The sequence below is a fragment of the Stegodyphus dumicola genome, chromosome 4, assembly GCF_044657685.1.
Source record: "Stegodyphus dumicola isolate Sdum_Otavi_A_Nest chromosome 4, ASM4465768v1".
Classification (NCBI taxonomy): Eukaryota; Metazoa; Arthropoda; class Arachnida; order Araneae; family Eresidae; genus Stegodyphus; species Stegodyphus dumicola.
In genome coordinates, this window is record NC_140771.1 from 245,213,080 (window position 1) to 245,235,516 (window position 22,437).

At 34.3% G+C, this 22,437-nt stretch overlaps 1 protein-coding gene across 1 annotated transcript in view; it reads right to left on the minus strand.

Annotated features, from left to right (window-relative positions):
- Positions 1-20,749, minus strand: part of LOC118187045 (uncharacterized) — a 58,348-nt gene extending 37,599 nt beyond the window's left edge. Inside the window, exon 1 of the mRNA XM_035357230.2 lies at positions 20,628-20,749. The gene's annotated coding sequence lies outside the window, so the exon portion shown is untranslated. The remainder of the gene's footprint in view (positions 1-20,627) is intronic.
- Positions 20,750-22,437: the final 1,688 nt, after the last annotated feature.

The following is a 22,437-nucleotide window of genomic DNA, read 5'->3' on the forward strand; positions in this document are numbered from 1 at the left end:
GTTTAAAGTTGTTGCAATAAATAAGATTTGAATCACATAATTTAGTAAGTTTCTTATGATTGTTATTTTATTTTCTCATTTAGAACGTAATGTATAATTAAGTAAGTTTTTAACTTCTATTATTTTCCTTTCTCATTTTGAATGTATTGTGTGTTTTAGGTTCTCATGTTCTCAAGTGCGTTTATTCGCGATTGAAGTACGGAGAAGAAAATATAATATTGTTAATGTTTAACATTCACCATTAGTACACCGGTCAATGTCGACATTCACCATTAGTACATGGTGAATGTCGACATTGACCGGCGTAAGTCAGAAATAAGAGTATTTGGAAACTATTTCGGACATACACCAAGAGACTATGTGAATGTTGACATTCACCGGTGAAAGTTGACATTCTCCAGTCGACTTAGAAGATGAGAATCGGTCGACTCTCATCTTCTAAGTCAACATTCTTCTTTCGGTGTTTCACCGTAACATATATACAGATGACTTCGAAAATTTGAAATATTGAGATTTCCAGTCATAATCTTCCTCGTCAAGAAGTTTAAGATGCTTTCAGTTTAAGATCGTAATTTTTCTGCAACGGTTTTAGGTTGTGTAAAGAAATTCTAAATCTGACAATCAAGAAATAATAGTAATTTGGGTATCTAAGTTTAGAATTTTAACATATTATGAATCGAGTCATAAAATTTCATTAAAGGAAATAATCTAGAAATAATTATCTTATAAATTTAGAAGTCAAACAACAAAAATCAGCTGAAAATATAACGCTGATTTTTGTTGTTTGACTACTAAATTAACATTTGTTCGGCGTGTCATTGTATCTTAATTAGCTTATGTTGACTAGTATGAGTATTTTTATGACTTGCAATACTTAAATAATCACCCGCGGGCAAGCTCGCTAGATGAGCGGGCTGCGGCCAAAGCAAAATTTATAAGTTCTATAACTAAATTATGTCATTTATGTTCTAAGTAAGTACGTATGTATGTTCTATTTCATATATTCTCTGAAAAGAAAATATATGAAAAACATTTCATTGTGAATGAGTTCAGCTCATTCTTTCCAAGCAACAGCCAGATAATGTTTTTCTTGCCGAACCAGAAAACGAAATCTTTTGACACTTCAGGTTAATACGTATGATGTGATGATTTAGATTTAATATTAATTTAATAATTAAATGTTTTAAATTTAATGTTAATTGATTAAATAATTTTTACAACTTTTTTCCAATATGAATACAAGAATTAACATGGAAATAACACATACTGTCATTTGTTCTAATCTGAAACAAAATATGTGCCAACAGCAGCTATTTATTTAAAATGCTGACTTTAACGAAACATTTTCGACATACAATGACGTCACATGCAATCGCGTACTTTTTTAAAAGTCAAAGTATGACCTTATATAATAATAATAATGTTTGGCAATGGTATTTTTATTTCATATTTTGTAAAATTTACAATATTTTTATTAACAAACTGTACGATTCGAAAGTGAGCGATGGTAACACTTCTCGAACTAAAGCAGATTTTTATCTCCAGTGCGCGAGACTGTTGCCACTCGGAAAAATTAATGCAAAAATTAGCGTTTTCACAGTTTTAAATTAATATATCTGCTGAATACAGTCGTACGAAGACGAGAATGGTCGAAATGGCTTCCCACGAATTTTTGAAATCCGGGGGCGGGGTACATCTCTTGAAACTCAACCCGCGGTATTCCGGAGGAGATAATGCCATAAACAGACAGACAGATGCGCGCAGATTTTAATAGTATAGATGAGGGATTTTTATACTGGGGGTCGTGGGACCTGCAGCAGGGGTCGCAAAAATTTAGCAGTTTTGATATTTCTTTTAACTTATTATAATAATTTTACAATTACTAAATATTTTTACACAATGTATCTGAAAATAGATAAAGATAAAACAATATAGGCAAAGAAAAAAAAAAAAAAAAAAACGAAAACGTTTCGACGCATTCTTTTTATAATATAAAGGTTCATTTTCCTTGCTTTGCACGTGACGCTGTCATTTCGTCTGTTACTTATTTAAGATTTTCACATTGTTCTTTTTCTTATAATTAGAAATTAAAGTTAATGACCTAAAACTGCAATAGTACGAGTATACACTGAAGTTACAAAAGTCATGGGATAGCAATATGCAAATATACAGATGGCAGTAGTATCGCGTAGAAAATGTATAAATGCTAAGTTCTTTGGCAGGGCTTTCATTTGTGTTCAGGTTATTCATGTGAAGAGGCTTTGACGTGACTATGGCCGCACGACGAGAATTAACAGACTTTGAACGCGGAATGGTAGTTGGAGCTAGACGCATAGGCCATTCCATTTCGGATATCGTTAGGGAATTCAACATTCCGAGATCCACAGTGTCAAGAGTGTGCCGAGAGTATCGACAGCGCAGTGGCCGACCACCTGCACTTAACGACCGAGACCAGCGACTTCTGCGTAGAGTTGTCAATGTTCACAGACAAGCAACACTGCGTCAAATAACCGCAGAAATCAATGTGGGACGTACGAGGGACGTGTCCGATAGGACAGTGCAGCGAAATTTGTCTTCCTTGGGCTATGCCAGCAGAAGACCGACTCGAGTGCCTTTACTGATAGCACGACATCGTTAGCAGCGACTCTCGTGGGCTCGTGAGCATATCGGTTGGTCCCTAAACGAATGGAAAACCGTGGCTTGGTCAGATGAGTCACGATTTCAGTTGGTAAGAGCTGATGCTAGGGTTCGAGTGTGGCGCAGACCCCACGAAGCCATGGACCCAAGTTGTCAACAAGGCACTGTTCAAGTTGGTGGTGGTTCCATAATGGTCTGGGCTGTTTTTACATGGCATGGACTCGGTCCTCTGGTGCAACTGAACCGATCATTGACTGGAAATGGATACCTTCAGCTACTTGGAGATCACTTACAGCCATTCATGGACTTCACGTACTCAAACAACGATGGGATTTTTATGGATGACAATGCGCCATGTCACCGGGCCACAATTGTTCGCGATTGGTTAGAAGAACATTCTGGACAATTCCAGCGAATGATCTGGCCACTTAGATCGCCAGACATGAATCCCTTCGAACATTTATGGGACACCATCGAGAGGTCAGTTCGTGCCCAAAACTCTGCACCGTCAACACTTTCACAATTATGGACGTCTATAGAGGCAGCATGGCTCAATATTCCTGCAGGGGACTTCCAACGACTTGCTGAGTCCATGCCACGTCGAGTTGCTGCACTTCGCCGGGCAAAAGGAGGACCGACAAAATATTAGGAGGTATCCCATGACTTTTGTCACTTAAGTGTGTTACAGTACAAGTGAAAAAGTAAACAGTTTCACTCACGCGTGTGTCGGATTTGCGCAATACTTATGGTGTCTCACAAAATTTTTGTAAATGTTATGGGGTCCTGCGGGTCGCAAAAAAATCTCAGTGATTAAAAGGGGTCGCGACTGAAAAAATTTTAAGAAACCCTGGTATAGATTGTCCTACGCTAAAACTCAGTGTCATGATATTAAGAAAAATCTGGAGTAATAACAAGAGTTTTTAAATTGTTCTGTTTGAAATCATAAATCCAAGTAAACTGCACAATTTAAAGTAACTTTTGAGAAGTAAACTTATTTTCTTGATTAACATACCAAGTGAACTTTGAATTAAAGCCTGGTAAACTTTGATTTCAGTTAAGTTATTGTAAGGATAAGAACGTTGTGATTATATAATGGTAAAAACGATAATGCGAAGAAGTGCATATATAACTCAGCTAAAGTTATATACTTAATGTATACATATCCAAGTAGTACAGGAGGCCCACCAGCGGCCGAGCGGTAACGTCGCTGAACACTGGTAGTTCGGTCCGAGGTTTGAATCCCGCGTACGGGCTGGCTGTATGGGTGTTTTCGTGGTTTTCCCCATGTGTAACGTGTATACGAGCCAGTTTCCCTTAAAAAGCCCTCTACGAAGGCATCCCTTTCTTATGGCAGATAACCCTCGAGTGCTTTGCCGTAATCTAATAAACCAAACGAAACCAAACCAAGTAGTACAGCTTTTCCTAGGTTATGTTTACGTTCTAATACTGACACTTCATGTCTTAAAATCACTGCAGGTTAAAATGCTTCCAGAACTACAAAGGAATAGTAAGTCTGAAAGTGTGTGATGGTTTGATTAATTAAAGTTTCTGCTTGAAAGATGGAAGTAATTAAATAAAATATGCAACTGAAACTACCTAAACGACACTATATAAATTGTTACACATCTTCTTTTGAAAGTCTCAATGCTTTCCTGTCAAGTTTAATTAAATTTTCAGTTATAATAGATCTGGAAATATTTCTCGAAAATTAATTTTATTATTCTTTCTGCGCGCAAAACATGTTGCCAGACAGAAAACTATCTGATGTAAGGCCTTATTTCTCATTTCATTATAATTTCACGATGTCTGAGATGAAAATTGGCCGATCGAATTGATCGATGTTTACCAACTTTTCGAAAACTGCGAACTTCATTTCCGTAGTATCAAATACAAAATCAGCGGCATTATTTTGAGAATAAAACAAGTTCCACGCTGTGTTTTCAAACTGATGACATAGCTGATTACTTCCTAAATTCACGCATAGGAAGTCGATTAATAGAGGGAAGCCATCAATCTATATCTATGTGCACAGTTTCAAAAGACTGCAATGCTAGACAGATTGTTCTTTCACGTGCATCGCAAGAAAGCCTTAGTGAAAGAAGAAAATGGCGGATCGATATTTGAATAATCTCCATGCTATAAGAAAAGAATTTTGTCCCGCCCACTGCCTGAATTCGTTTTCAGGGAGGGGGGGATGTGTTATTCTAAAAAACGAGTTTTCGAATGGCAGAAGTTAATAGCTAAAGCTATTTTATTTTAGAGAAATTTCCACGTTGTTTTGTGATTACAGTGTAGTTATTAGTGGGTTTTTTTTTTTTTTTTTTTTTTTTTTTTTTTTATGCCGGAGACCTGAAAAATGTGAAGTGCTCTCGCCGGGACTCGAACTTGGATCTCTCTAATACGCGCCGAGTGCGATACCACGAAGGTATGCTGTAAGGACGTATAAAATACCTTATATAATCCCCGTTTTAAAGGGCGACTGGGGATAAGGGGACTCGGTCGTCAAATTCTGATGGTGACGAATTGCCTTTTAGTTCGGTCGCCACTGTAGACTCATTAGGTCTTTTGATGCTGGAGATCTTAAAATTGTGCAATGCTCTTACCTGGACCTCTCCAATACGCGCCGTGTGTACCACGAAGGCATGCTGTAAGAAGGACGAAAATACCTTATATAGTCCCCCTTTTAAAGGGCGACTGTGGATTAGGGGACCCAATCGCCAAGTCCTGCTGGTGACGAATTACGCTGGTACAAGATTACCAGTACAAAATTATTATCATTATTAATTTGATGAAAATAAAAATTAAAAAAAATATTTTTAAAAAGTACAATTTTATTAATATATGAAACTGCACTAAAAAGATAAAAATAATTTTTTCCATCATCAGAATAACAAAACTTTTAATATGACCAAAAATGGAAGAAAACTTCCCAACATTTGGACAAATAGAAGTTACCGAAAAATCGATTACAAATTTTGTACCGGAACCACAAACATACATAGCAGATGTAATAAAATCGTATAAAAATACCTGTAAGATGTGCAGCTAGATTAAAAAAATACAACTTTTTAATAAGACAGGACAACGGCAGACACGGTAGATAAGACAAAACTGTTCACACTGCAACTGCTGCTCTGTGATGCCAATTTGTACCTTCACTATTTTATAAAAAGCATGCACGCGCATGCCGGTAGCTTGCAGATGGTTTATGTTTACGTTTACGAAAACTAATAAAATTAAACTCGATGTTCGTTACCTATTTTTACAGCAATATAAAATTTTAATTACCTGTCTATCTTTTTACTCAAACAAAAAATTGTATATGTTCTCTATTTATAGAAGATTTTTAATTTATCAAAATAAGATGTAATTTTTTTCTTACCAAGTTTTTTTAAATGAAAATATTATTGCGCCTTCCGTGAATATTTGTACCAGAGCTGCACTTAAGGAGCCAAAGAGCCACATGCGGCTCTGGAGCCGCACATTGCCGACCACTGCTTTAAGGAGTTGTCTAGCTGCTCTCAATCCGCTCCTTAGACCCTTACCGCGCTTGCAACTGCTTTGCAAGAGCAATGGCTCTCGCTTCCTATGGAATTGATAAACCGCATAATTGAAAACATAACACATTGCTGAATGTGCTGTATTGCTTCTAGAGGCGATTATATTCCATATTGAAAGTACTTTTACTATAGCAAACTGACATCTTTGATTTGTTCATTTTATATATGTGCTAATTTCTATGCTACCGTAATTGTCTGGTAATTTCCTTTTATGTTATTTGATACCTTACTATGTGTTGTATATTGTGGGTAAGTTTCATAAAATTCTACATGTAACTTTTTCAGTAATCGTGATTTTTGTGATTTTTCCTTAATTTATGATAACCAGTTTATTATCCACCACCTTTTTGTTCGGTCGCCGCTGTAGAGTCATTAAGTCATTAGTCATTGAAGCAGGAGACCTGAAAAATGTGCAATGTCCTCGCGTGGACTCGAATCTGGACCTTTCTAATAAGCGCCGAATGGGCTACTAGTTTACACCACAAAGGCAGGAGGAAGAAAATACCTTATAACAGATAGCAGAAAATTTTATACATTAATATCCGATATCCCATTAACGGAATACTTTGAAACATTTAATTAGGGGGTCTTAGAAAAGAGGGGAAAATGTGTGTGTGGCGTGAACTCACTCTGCTGATCAGTGTTTACGTCTACCGAGTATTAAGTGTTGCTATTCCTTTTCTTTTTCTTTTTTTTTAAATTTTTGTTATAACATTTACATTTGGGATGTAAATTAATGAAGATATCCGGAGTTTATAAAAACTCTTACTGATCGGGTTTAAAAAATTTTTTTAGTCCAAAGGGATTTGAATCCCGAAGGACTATTAGTTTCGTTTTGGCATTTTGCGTCGGACGGATAAATGTCGGTTCACTTTTCAAACTGTTGCCATAAAATGTTAGAGTCCTTCATTATATTTGAAGAAATTAAATAATGAAAAATCTGCATAAATGTATGTATATTTCTCGTATTGTGATAAAACAACGGTACATAGAGTCATCGAATTTTGAATAACGTAATCCTCCAACGAATATGAGCATGTGGAAGACCAAATTTGAAATTTGAAATTTGTTTTATGATCGATTTCCTATTTTTTAAAACTTTGACGAATTTTTGATTAACAAACTCAAGGATTTCAAAGCGAGCAATGGCAACGTTGTGCAGAAAAAACATTTTTATCTCCAGCGCGTGAGTCTCTGTATCGGAAATTCTAAAGATATGCTCGTTTTAAAACTATTTTGCGATATTGCTGTTGCACTGGATCTTATGGTTTAAGTGCGAGGAACATGATATTTAATAAAGAAAGGTAACACACAAAATGTTAAAAAACGCCCCTTTGGACGTAATTTAAAATCTGAAACATTTCAGATTTTTTTTTTTTAAACTTTGTTGCTCTTTTAGCATGTTCACTGGTATTAGACTATGATGCGTAGCAAAACTTTCATAAACATAATTGAAATGATGTATGAATTGGTAGAAATTACAAGTAAACATACAAATTCAATGACAACTTTTCAGAACTCCAAAAATTTCTCAGGATTAGGAAGGGTTTTAATTTCTCAAATTTTTCAGTTCTTTTGCAAAATAGTCTTTTTATTTCATGGGGGGGGCATCTACTTTTCACATTACTATTAATATTATAGCAATTTAGGTTGAAAAAACTGTTATCTTGACATCAATAGAGCAAATTGTGTTTTGTTCCGAAAATAAAAGTATTTATTTGAAAGCGATATATTTCCAAATTTTATGCGCAATCAATGAAATAGCAATTTCTTTTATGTTACAAATTTTGCATTCACTTTTCGGCATAAGCACTTACTATTTAATTTAACTATTGCTCTATTAAATAAATAAATTGGCAAACATTTTTCTGCCCAATAAATTAAACGTTAAACAGTTGGACGGGCTTAGAGATTGAAACCGTACTTTCATCTTTGCAGATAAATGAAAAAAAGGTCTGCAATATAGCAGGTAACAAAAAAGTTCTGGAGATTACCAAAGAATCATTTTCTAGAATACAGAGGCTGTTCACACACTTTTAGACGATGTATATTGTATTCACAAAACTAAATTACATAAAATTCTTGTGTTTTAAATGTTCTATTTGACATGCCTTATTCTGAACTATCTTTCGACACCGCAATTTCCAAGATAATAATGCCTTTTGAAGTGGCAGAAGAGATATTCTATCCCATTTCTCCCGAACAGCTTTCCACAGTCCTATTAGTGTTTTGGGACAACGTTTGAATAATGCAGTTTTTAAATGTCCGAAAGCACAAAAATCCATAGGTGACACATCGGGAGATTTAGTATGGATATCAGTGAAGGGTATGTCCTCGATACCAGTTTTTTGTTCCAGTTCTTTTAGGAAATTTACAGTGGATTTTGATGTGTGACTGCTAGCTTTGTCCTGATAGAGTCTCACAGATGGATGGCACTGTGGGTAAAGCAATGGTATTTCATTCAGAAAAATTGGCGATAAAATATATTCCTGATAGTATTTGGAATTTGGCGATAAAATATGTTCCTGATAGTATTTGGAGTTAATTTTGACACTTTTTTGCACTCTCATTATTTTTAACTTTCCATTATAAGAAAAACCAGCAGCAATCCTGAATCTCTTAGAAAAACTTTCTTTCGATTCTTTGAACCATGTACTTAATTTTTTTCCTCCCCTTTTATGATAATAAATGGCTCTTTTTTTGTTACAATCATTTAAATACACCCATGCTTCATCTATTGTGACTATTGTTTTCCATTTTTCTTTGGATAAGTGTTTCTCGTATAGAATTCTGCAGCGTGTCCTGCGTTGAGCGATATGCTTTGGAAGACGATGCACATTGCGTTTTTTCGCTTTCTTAAGATTTAAATCAACGTTTATCATTATTTTGTGTACAGTGGACATCGAGCATTTTAGTGATTTTGCAACTGTCCTTTGACTAGGGGGATTTTCTTTTAACATTAAACAACGTACCTTTGCAATAGTCGAAGATGTCCGTTTTTTCTTGGATATTTTGGAATTTTTGTCCCACTTCAGGCTCTAATTTGACGTTTTTCCCTTTCTTGTTGATGATATTACTATCGTCGCTTTAGATATCACGAAACCATGACTCTCACAACGTTTTTGGATAAGGAATCATGCATATTTCTCTTCGGAAAGAGCGTACATGTAGCCTTCGAACCACTGCTTTGTTAAATTCGCCATTTTGAATAAAAACAAAACTTTCAAGCCACAGACGATAATTTTGACTTTTAAAAACATAGTACAATTGCAATGACTTCTTTTTAAGCAAACGATTTTTTATTACCACTTACCAAAATCGTCTAAAAAATGTGCGAACAGCCTCTGTAGATGATACGGGGACTCGACAGCACTTGACATTTTTTTGTACTTTCTTTATTTTTAACTTGCCATCGAGTTGATAGGCAGTCAGTGAGTGCCGAGTTGGTCGTCGACTGCACCGAATGAGTCTCTTTGTGTATCGCGGTTAGTGCATCGTCGAGAGAGTGTGTTGAGCTCCGGAAATGACTTAACCGAGGAGTCGGGAGCTGTACTCTAGTGTATCGTCGAGCGCATCGCGACTTGTAGCGTGGAGAGTCTCGAGAGTACGTAAAGTTCCGAGAACGGCCGAGCAGAGTCGGGAGCTGTACTCTGGTGCTTTTCCGTGAAGCTGTCTTCACCGTTCTGGCATGATTGCCTAAAGGCTGTGTCGCTGATTGTTACAGCGTCTATAGTAGTTCTTCGACGACTGTAAACGTGATATCGACTACTGTAAACGTGATTTTGGAGCTGTCTTGAATAATACTGGCCAATAAAGTGTGTTTTGATACTTCATGAAGTGTTATTCACTAAAAATTATTCACTAAAAATCGACACGAACCCGTACATAACGTACGTGAAGAGAAAAACGTAACAATATATATGTTATCGTGATAGACCGAAATTGGAGAATGTCGACTTTCACCGGAGAATGTTAACATTCACCAAATACGTCGGTGAAAGATCAAATATTGCACTACATTCTTGTATATTCGGACCCTCACCCGTGTATGTCGACAATCACAGATATGCTCTGTTGTAAGTCGAAAAGAGAGGTCATAAAGTGCCATAATAGTTTAAGTTGTTGGAATCAATAAGATTTGAATCACATAATTTAGTAAGTTTTTTATGACTGTTATTTTATTTTCTCATTTAGAACGTACTGTATAATTAAGTAAGTTTTTAACTTCTATTATTTTCCTTTCTCATTTTGAATGTATTGTGTGTTTTAGGTTCTCATGTTCTCAAGTGCGTTTATTCGCGACTGAATTACTGAGAAGAAAATATAATATTGTTATATGTTCAACATTCACCATTAGTACATGGTGAATGTCGACATTGACCGGTGTAAGTCAGAAATAAGAGTATTTGGAAAATATTTCGGACATACACCAAGAGACTATGTGAATGTTGATATTCACCGGTGAAAATCGACATTCTCCAGATTTCGGTGTTTCACCATAACATTTACATATAAAAGGAATTTTACTTGAATTTTTATTTATTATAGTATTTTTAATTGAACATTTTAATAGAATTTTAATACAATTGGTAATTAATAGAATTTATATTTATTACTTATTATTATATTTATTATATCTATTAATATTTACTATAATTTTAATAGAATTAGTATTTAATAAAATCTCTAGTTATTATAGTATTTAATAGGATTGTTTAATAGAATTTTTTCACAGAATTTTAATAGAATTTTGATAGAATTAGAATTTAATAGAATTTCTATTTCCTATAATATTTATCAGAATTTTTAAATGGAATTTTTAACAGAATTTGCATACAATTAATATTTAATAAAATTTATATTTATTATAGTACTTAGTAGAATATTTAATAGGACATAACAACATAATTTAAAAGAACTTGTATAATATCTACATTAATTACGTATGCTATCACGCTTGAAATTGCAGTGAAGCATATTTTGATAATTATTTAAGTTCATTGACACTGTCTATGCTGCGGTCTGTAAAACTTATAAAAATATTAATAAGTAATTAAGTATTTATGCGTCGAAAATGAGACTGCGAATGCATTTAAATCCTTCGCCAGCATTTACAAATGATTAATTATTTGCACTTTAACATTTTCTATAACGTTTTTCGTAAGTAGCTTTTCCCTTCGCTGAAAAAACTAAACATTCGATTTAGAACGGCGTGGGTTTTGCGTGAGCAGAAAAAATTAACTATATTCAGAAACTCATGCGATATTGAAATATCGACTTGAAATTAAATTAAAATAAATCATATGTTGCAGAAATGCAACAGTGGGAAGTTAAGGGTTAAAGGTTGGATGCTTAATTAATTATATTCCACGTTTAAAAAAAAAAAAATGGAGTGAAATGAAAAAGAAATTATCGAAGAACAGATTTAGTGCTGCAATAATATAAAACGTATTTGAAACTTATACCATTTCTTAAAGCTACGATACTGTACAATATTGATTTAAACCAAAAGTCCCCGGTTTATTTAAATGGGTTTCACCTCCGAGGATCTGATCTATATAAAGAGTGTAATATTGTTGGAGACAGCTGGCATTTCATTGAATCCCATTTCTTAATAGTGTAAGGGATTTATATCTTTATTTTAATGAAAATACAGTCTCAAAATCTTTTTAAAAGGCTGTTGTTTTTTATGACAAAAATGATTATTAATAATAGAAATATAGTGGAGATTGACATATGAATGGAAATCTTTGTTTTATAGCTAGTAGCAGTTGGTTTTAGTTCACATTATTGATTGATTTGTGTGTATTTGTTCAGACCTAATGGGACAAAGGGTTATCTCATTACATTTATTTTACATATTATTTTTGGTTAATTTATTAGCTCAAAAAGGGCGTTAGTCTCGAAACGGGATTGTGTATCGTCCACTATAAATAGTGAATCACTTTTAAAATTGTTGCCACCAAATATTATCGCCCTGTATTACTTTTAAAGAAATTAAATAATGAAGAATCTGCATAAATGTATCAATGTTTCTCGACGTGTGAAAAACCGACGGTACCTAGAGCTATCTAATATTGAATAACCCAGTCCTCCACCCGAACATGTGCACATGGAAGTCCGAGTTTTGATTTTCGAATTTTATATTTCATATTTTGTAACACTTTAATGAATTTTTTTTTCAAACTCAACGATTTAAAAGCGAGCAGATCAAATCATAACACTAACTGGGTTCTTCACAGTTGCTTGAATGCAGTTAGGATGTAGCTCTTCTCCTATTCTACGTCTTACATATTTTCGCCCATCACTATTGAATAACGATATCTTAGTTTCATCACGCCATATAACTTGTGACCACTGATCATCTGTTCAATTAATGCGTTCCTTTGTCCACTGTAGTCTTTTTTTTTTCCGTTGCTGAAAATTAAGATAAGGCTTTTTTCGTGGAATTCTACCTCTCAGTCCAACATCTGTTAATCTTCTCCCGATTGTTCTTGAACTGACAGAAACACGAGCATCATTCAGATCACTTCTGATGGCCGCTGATGACATTTTTCTTGGAGACATAGTCTTTTTATTCTTCTGTCATCAATAGATGTGGTGCACCTTTTTCGGCCTTTTTCTTCTTTGTTTTTTATTGAATTTGTCTCCTGATATCGTGAACAAAATTTTCGGAGTCCAGATGTAGTCACTGAACCACCCACCTGTCTTGCAATTCCAGCATAGGAGAGACCACTTTCTCGTAACACAATATTACATCTCTTTCTAGGTGTCCAATTTACTCTTTTATTTGATGTCATTGCTTCTTGACTAAATATTAAAAATTTTTACAAAAATTCCTACTTGTAATTGCAGTGTATAAGAAACAGGTCCTCCATTACAAACCACTTCATAACTGTGTTTTTTATTTATATTAAAGTACATATAACTTTTTTGTAATGCAAATGATTGAATTTTGTGTTTTGTATTGAATTCAGTAATAAATTATCTTTAAAATGATATATACAAGTTTGCATTTTGCGAAACGTAACATTTTCTATAAGCATACAAAGTTCAAAAACATAAAAATTTCCAAAAGTGTCCACAATTTTGGCCACCACTGTATATATATAACATATATTCCCCGTCTGTTACAGTCTGCTCGGTGAGCTCAGTATTTTTGCTCTGATATGTTAGTAAATTGGGCATTTTTTGCTTTAAAAGTGATTGAATTATGTTTTTCTTATGCTCCGGTTAAGGTTTTTTTATGCCTTTAATTAATCTGCATGAAATAGTTATACATTTATCAATAATTTAAAAGTTTGTTAAGAGGCCGCCATTTCTTTACATTTAAAACATAGTAGAACAGTTAGTTAAGTCAGCTGGTGCACTAACTTAAGTGTCTTCTTGGCTAGTGAGACCAAAAGTTAACTTTCAATTTTGTGCACTGAAAATTTTGCCTTCTTGCTCGATGGCCGAATTGCTTGTTTTTGCGTAGAGACTCTAATTTTAATTGTACAAAACATTTTTCTTAACCGTTTTTAACTGTATTTGGTGTTTTAGGTTTTTTGGTAGTTTTAATGATGGTGTTTTGAGTTATCGGATATTTTTTAATAGGACAGCGAACTGAAAAATGAAAAAATAGTTTCCCTAATTACAGAGAAAGATATCAGAGTGTCAGAGGTGTGTGTACTGATATCTTTCTGAAAAGCTTTGGCAAATACAACTTCTAAATTTCCTTTAATTTTATGGCATTCTGAAAGCTTTTAAACGTCATTACAGAAAACACGTTAAAAAAAAAAATTTAAGAACAGACTTGAATTCTGTGAAATGGAAGCACTTCGAATGAGATGTGTCGTGAGGTTTATTTAATTTACATAACCAGTAATTTTATTTTTTGAATCTTTACTTAATTACTGTCACTTCTATCTACAGTATACTTACAGTACACTTACAGTATACTACAGTATACTTACACTACACTGACAGTATAATATAGTATACATACAACTGTTTACAGTATACATACTGTCTACAGTATACTACTGTCACATTTGGCTTTCCACTTTCCCTACAGAATGCAAATTAGTTCGCGTGTATTTAAGTGAGTGTTTGAGATTGTTAACACAGAACTTGCTCTTCATCTTCGAGGCCACATTATTAGATTTGCTATACTAAGATAAGAGTCGTAAGTTTTGACGTTGAATTATACTTACCGATAGTTTAAATTCATGCCGGTTAAGTTACAAACATATTTGGCGATAAATTAATCTCTGTAGCCTTTGACTATTAGGTATTTAAATTGCCTTCGAGATCTGGCCATAAATGCTGGCGATTTTGGGAGCACTATGTGTGCTTTCTGTTTATCTGTTTGAGATTGAAATACACTGGTTTATAGTACAAATTAAGGAAAAATCACAAAAATAGCGATAACTCCCTCAAAAATAAGCCAAACCGTGTAAAATTTGAATATGTTGCCAAGTAAGAGTAGCTGAGTAAAACTCCAATATGCAAATTAGCACTCGGAATACGTCATCTGCGAGGAGCATAAAAGTCCATGTTTGAGAGCAAGCCCACATACGAGCCACATACGATACACATATTTCACTATGATAGTGACATCAAAAATCTGAGATAGCCAATTCGTAACAATGATCTCCAGGCATCATTTGCTCGCAGAACTACGATAGAAAGCCTTTAGGAGACTAGAGTCAGGATAAAGTCAACTAGAAGAGGCCAGATAGCTGAATGTGAGTCCTTCTGTGGTCATAGACTTTCGAGGCAATTTCAATCAGATTCGGCGCCTAGGAGGTTCAGCCAAGGACGGCCAACTTCTACGACGAGCGCCGATGACCGATATTTGACATTACGTGCACTCAGGAATAGAACCGCTACTCCAACTCTTCTTAAATCCTCCCTTGCTGCAACCACCGGAAGGTTAGTGTCAACGTCAACTGTGCGTAGAAGGCTTCACGAAGGTGGTCTGTATGCGAGTTGAGCAACCATTTGCGTGCCTCTCGAGTCACGCCATAGGAGGGACCGTTTGCAGTGGGCACGACAACTTGTCCACTGGACGCCTGAGCAATAGAGGGCTATTCTCTTTACGGATGAGTCCAGGTTTAGTCCAGAACGTGATAAAAGGCGTTATTTGATGGAACCCGTTATCATCCGTCAACGGTGAGATGCATACAGAAGATGCAGTGTCTGTGTTTGGGGTGGCATCTCTTTGGGTGGACGATGTTTTTCCAAGGGGAACCATGAATGCTCATGTTTATAGAGATGACATCCTTGATGCTTATGTACGCCCATATGCCGGGCAATAGGTGATGCTTTCCTGTTACAGGACGACAATGCAAGACCACACAGGGCTCGCATCGTATATGATTATCTTCAACAGGAAACAATTATGCGCATGGAGTGGCCAGCTCAATCCCCGGACTTGAATCCTATTGAGCGCGTCTGAGATGCTTTAGGGAGACGTCTAGCTGCTCTCAATCCGCCCCATTAGACCCTTGCCGCGCTTGCAACTGCTTTGCTAGAGCAATGGCTCACGCTTCCTATGGAACTGATAGACCGCATAATTGAAAGCATCGCACATCACTGAATGTGCTGTATTGCTTCTAGAGTCGATTATATTCCATATTGAAGGTTCTTTTACTGTAGCAAACTGACATCTTCGATTTTTTCATTTTATACAAGTGCTAATTTCTATACTACCATAATTGTCTGGTAATTTCTTTTTATGTTATTTGATACCTTACTATGTGTTGTATTTTGTGGGTAAGTTTCATAAAATTCTACATTACTTTTTCAGTAATCGTGATTTTTCCTTAATTTATGATAACCAGTGTAAGAGTCTTTACACCCTTCTCTAATTCCTACACTTACTTTTTAAACTCAGTTATAACTCTCTTTACGTGTGTCAAGATTTGGACACAGTTTGCCGTAGTGAAAATCTTTAAACTTTACAAAGTAAGTTGATATCTCTGCTAGAGGTCAGATATATTATAGTCAAATTAGGGGGTTAATATTTTAAACTCAGTTAAAAACTGTTTTCGAAAATGTTGGCTTTTACACACGAGAAGTCTCATAAGCACTTCAAAATATAGCTAATATTTTACACATCAGGGACAGAAATTGTGAAGACTCATTTTTAGTATAGGTGTCAATTCACAGCAATAATGTGACAAAATCTGAAGACGAATAGCTAAAGAACTGCAGAAAATGATACGGAAAAATGCGATGAAATGCCCTCATGAAACGAATTTAGAAAAGCACTGCAAATCCTAAGAAAAACTGAAAATTGCTGACCAAGAAAGCTGTCGGTAGTTTCATGAAATTAAAAGTACAATTGACGAACTGTTTTTTAAACGATATGAAATCAATACAGTTAAAATAGTTGTTCGTAAAAGATAAAAATTGCATCAAGAACATAATTATAAAAAAAAAAAAAAATACAATGGTTTTCAAAACCGTATAAGTATTTTAATTTTAGCATTAATTTTTTATCATTATTCAGTTATTAGCCGAAAGAGGCAATTTGCCCAGAAGGGCTATTAATTTTGTTTTGGTATTTTACGTTTGCTCACTATAAACAGCGCTTTTCTTTTCAAATTGTTGCGACCAAATATTAGAGCCCTGCATTATATTTAAAGAAGTTAAATAATGAAGAATATACAAGAATATACTGTTACGAAATGTACAGATGCGGTAAGATGGCTTTAATTTGAAACTAGGAATTAAATACCTTCTATACTTCCCCTTTTGAAGGGAGACTGGGGATTAGGGGATCCAATCGCCAGATGATGGTGGTGACGAATTATTGCTCACCAAATTTTAGTTCGGGCGCCACTGTAGAGTCATTAGGATTTTTATTTTTTTTAAGCAGGGGAGACATGAAAAATGTGCAGTGCCCTTGCAGGGACTCGAACCTGGACTTCTCGAAATACGCGCCTGGTGTGCTACCGTTACTTCACGAAGACATGCTGAAAGAAGGGAGAAAATTGCTTATAACGTTATCCATTATAAGTTTAATGCAGAATGCATTCCGTCGGTATGGATACAGTTAGAGATGAATTCCTGTCACATTGATGCCGTTTCTCATTCTTGTATTCTGCGTACATTGAAGTGTTAATCCGAGTCATCGTCTTTGTGTTCAGACTTCAAGTGTCCTTAAGTCCGGATTTCGTAACTATTTGAGCACCCGATTATCTAAGTCTCCTTTTAGTGGAAGGTGTTTTCTCTTCGATCAATAACCCAATGATTCTACTGTGGCACCCGAACTAAAAGGGGATGAACAATAATTCATCATCACCAAGATTTGGCAATTGGGTGCCTTAATCCCAGCCACCCTTTAAAAGGAGGAGTGTATCAGCAATATTTGCATTAAAATATTTGATATAGTCAAATTATCTCAAAGATTCTGACAGATTCGTTCTTTCCGTGTTATGAACTGACATTACTTTATGGCCAGTGTAATCGCAGTATCACAAATGCTTCAAAACTGCATATGTAATGTTTCCACATGATCGTTATCTAAATTGCAAAGATTTTTAGCATAGCTTGTCGCATCTAAAAGACAAATAATATATTGTTACGAAATGTCGAGGCGCGGTAAGATGGCTTCCCCGCAAAGTATTTTTAGGGTTGCCATAAAATGGCAAGGGAAGGCAGGGTTGCCACATTTGGCGAGAAATCACCCATTCGGTGACAAAATTAGCGATATACCATGGACGGTTGGAAAACCTTCTGGAACGAATTCTTATCGGTTTAGCCCAGAATGTTCTCGAACACAAACCGAAAGCTATATAAACTCTACTGCTCCGCAGTCAGTCAGTGTTTGCTTCATCGACAGGGCGAGTCAGAGTGCCTCGTCCGGAGTGCGAGAGAGTTAGTATCTCGTCTAGCGAGTCAATCCCTGCGGACTCAATGGAGTTCACAGCCTGGCAGCGAGTGCCGAGTGGGTCGTCGAGTTCACCAAAGGAGTCTCTTAGTATAGCGCGGTTAGTGCATCGTCGAGAGAGCGTGTTGAGCTCCGGGAACGACTGAACCGAAGAGTCGGGAGCCGTGCTCTGTGTGTCGTCGAGTGCATCACGAGTTGTAGCGGGGAAAGTCTCGAGAGTACGTGGAGTTCCGAGAACGACCGAGCAGAGTCGGGAGCTGTACTCCTGTGCTTTGCAGTGAAGCTGTCTGCACCGTGATAACCTGACAACCTGCACCTGACAACCTGAAGGCTGTATCGCTGATCGTGTCAGCGTGTTTATAGTAGTTCATCGACGACTGTAAAACGTGTTTTAGAGCTGTCCTGACAATACTGGCAAATAAAGTGTGTTTCGATACTTCATCAAGTGTCGTCGTTATTCACTCCAAATCTACAAACCCCGTACGAACGTGAAGGATGAAAATAACGTAACAGCTGGTGTCAGAAAAAAAAAAAAAAAAGTAACAATATGCATGTTTCCCGTACTGTGAAAACCCAACGGTACCTACAGACATCCAGTTTAGAATAACATAGTCCTCTACTCGAATACGCGCATCTGGAAGCCCAGATTTGCAACTTGTTTTATTGTCTATTTCATGTTTTGTAAATCTTTAACCAATTTTTGATCAACATACTCAACGATTTCAAAGCGAGCAAAGGCAACACTGTACGAGAAAAAAAAGAATTATTTCCAGCGCACCAGACTGCGTACCGAAAAGTTTAATGATATGCTCTTTTTAAATTATTTTGTGATATTGTTGGTATTATATAATAATTCTGAATTTTATGGTTTAAGTGCAAAGAGCATGATATTTAATAAGTATAGGTAACACATAAAACGTTAAAAAAGTTCTTTTGAGGTGTAATATAAAATTGGGAAGTTTTCAATTTTTTTCTTTTTTTGTTAGTTATTATTTTACCTGAAAACTTTAAAACTGATATCATGATTTGCAATACACAAATCACTGTCTATTAAACTTAGTCGCTTACTAAACTCATATACTTACCTACGGAATGGGGGTGATTTTAATAAGCGGCGGGACTGTATATAATAATTTAAATTAACGACAAATTGTATTTTTACCCCAAATATGCGCTACAAGTTTCAACAACTCGGTGGCAATGATTATTCAATTCAAAACAAAAGCAATAGTTTTTAGAATTTGAAAAAAAAAATGGACCACTTTATAATTCAAGTAGTGAATATGATCTAGAATTTATGGTTATTTATGTTTTAAATATACATACATATCGGTCTATGTATATATAACAGTATCAAAAAATATTTATTTTAAAACAAAATTATCCCAATATTATTTGCGCACAATATGCTGCTAAAAATTAATCAATTATAGATAAAATATAAGAATTTAGAACCTAATCCACAAAGACACGAAATAATAAAATTCAAAAATCTTCAATAAATATGTAAAAAATATTACAATTAATGTTTTACATATTTATTGGGGATATTTGAATTCTATTGGTTTTGAATTTTATTTCTATTGTGCCTTTGTGGATTAGGTCCTAAATGTCTTATTTCTCATCTATCTACATTTCTCTCTCTATATATATATATAGACAGAGATGGATCTATTTCTCTCTTTGCATATATATATTTCAGTAAATTTAGACCTCATAGATTTAAATAAATGATTGGAAGTTTAAATGAATTGGCGGTAGATGAGAAAAATAGCTAAATTTATAATCCGTATTGGTATGAAGATAAAACCGATGATCATAAGCATGATCTCAATGACATTTAATAAAACTCTTATTGAAGACACTTTACAGAAATGCTAAATCAAGGAAAACTTATTTATAAATTTATAATAGGGAAAGTAATTTACATGTAAACAGTTTATTTATTTTGCATCAGCATAAGCCTTAATGTATTTGCTTTGGAGCAATACATTTATAAACCAGAGATACCAATAATTAGAACTTTTTAATATCCTCTAATCCACCAATTTATAATAATTTTTTTAATTTAATACCCCCAAAAATTATTATAAATAATAATTTTTTGGGGGATGGGGGTTACCAAATAAATGTACCCTCTGGTCATTTTCACATATAAAATTTAGTAGTTTTTAATTACGGAATAATTTTTGTTTCTTTGAAATGTGAATATAATATTTTAGTGCAATAACGTTAATAGCAATAACGTTATTGCATTAAATTATTATTGCAATTAATAGCAATAACGTTACTTTCGCGAATTTAAGTGGAACGTAAGTAGGATTTTAGGGGAATTTTTTTATAAGAAATTCACATACACTTGAGCAACACCATATCAAGTGAAGATATTGTCAATATGTTTCATCAAAATTTTGATACCCATTAAAAAAAAAAAAAAAAAACTCCAAAACTTATCATAAATAAAATGAAGGAGGGAAGTCATTTGCTAAATCAAATGCAACAGTTCTGAATGTTAAAATATGCCACTTTCGAATAAAAAAATTACTTACTATAAGTAGAAGGAAATATGAAGACTCCTTATCAAAAGCAAACGGAAAAACCACGTGTTGTGTCACTGAAGAGCAGTAACTTCTATTTTGCTTCGCATGCACAGATGGGAGACTTTTAGAATCTGCGATGACGTCATCGAAATCTCCATCTCTAATACGTTGAAAAACGATGAAAGCTACGCACTCCGGAATTGTTCTTCGAAGCTTTTTTTGTTCGCAGTTACATTTAGTGCAGTAAGAAAAAAGCAAATTATCATAATCTTTTCAAACTACTGCAATATAATTTTCTCACTTATGACACTTGAACTCAATAATGTTCGAAACTACGTTCAGGAGAATTCGGAAAAATACGATATTCGAAGTTAACTTCATTTCCTTTGAAAATTTTATACTGCAAAGAGAAATAACAATCACATTGAAACTTAAGTTTTAAATTTTCTATTGTTACTGTGTCTCATATTTTGATAACATTTCAATAAGTCATACAAAAAAGAAAATTTATTCATCTGAGCGCAATTTTAAGCAAAAGATATTTGTAGAAGTGTTATTTTCTTTAATTAATAAATGAAGAGATTAAAAAAAATTTCTCATTTTTTGCTTCTAGATAGCCACGATAGTTCTAGAAAATATAAACTAGGTAATAAGTTATAAGAATAATTATTTATCATCTTATTTTTCTAATTATTAACAAGATCAGGATTATTTGTGATAAAATGTAGCATAACAATATTTTTACATGTCTTAAAAATTACAATGATTTATTTATAAGATGATTTGAGATTTTATCCCTTATTACTTATGTTATTTAATTATTTATCTTATTTTTCGCAAATAATCTCTTCTTTTTTACTATCCTTTTTTTAACTTTATTGCCATAAAAATGCTTCCTTCTTTTCTCTATTAAAAAAATAACAAAATTTAAGCGAGTTATGAATGTCAGTATAGGATATATGTGAGAAATTTATCTGTTACATTATTTGTGCCTTATATTCCATTATACAGAATTATCATATCTTGTGATATAAATCGTACCAGTTTCAGCTAAAAATTAAAACATCCATGGTTTGAAACCTGATGAGGGTTCTAGCCTTTTTTTTTTTTTTTTTCCCTTTCCGCCTTCGGAAATATTCCGCCTCTGTAATATATATGAAATAAATATATTATTTGTACGATAATGTATAGTTTGTTTACATAGTGTTATATACACTGTATACTTATATTATACTACAAAGGTTGTTTTGTTCATGGCTTGTATTACATATAATGTAGCTTTATTCATGATTTCTATTACATTATGTTTTTGTTTTATTAGTCCAAATAATCTTTGTCGCTGAAGGACTATTGTTTTCGTTTTGCGATTTTGCGTCGATTCACTACAAACGGCGAATCACTTTTCAGACTGTTGCCACAAAGTATTTTCCCCCTGTTTTATATTTAAAGAAATTAAATAATGAAAAATCTGCATAAATGTATGTATATTTCTCGTATTGTGATAAAACAACGGTACATAGAGCCATCAAATTTTGAATGACGTAATCCTCCTACGAATATGGGCATGCGGAAGATCAAATTTGAAATTTGGAATTTTTTTATTATCGATTTCCTGTTTTGTAAAACATGAACGAATTTTTGATTAATAAACTCAAGGATTTCTAAGCGAGCCATGGCAACATTGTACAGAAAAACATTTTTATCGCCTGAGCGTGAGTCTCTGTATCGGAAATTCTAAAGACATTCTCATTTTAAAACTATTTTGCGATATTGCTGTTGAACTGAATTTTATGGTTTAAGTGCGAAGAACGTGATATTT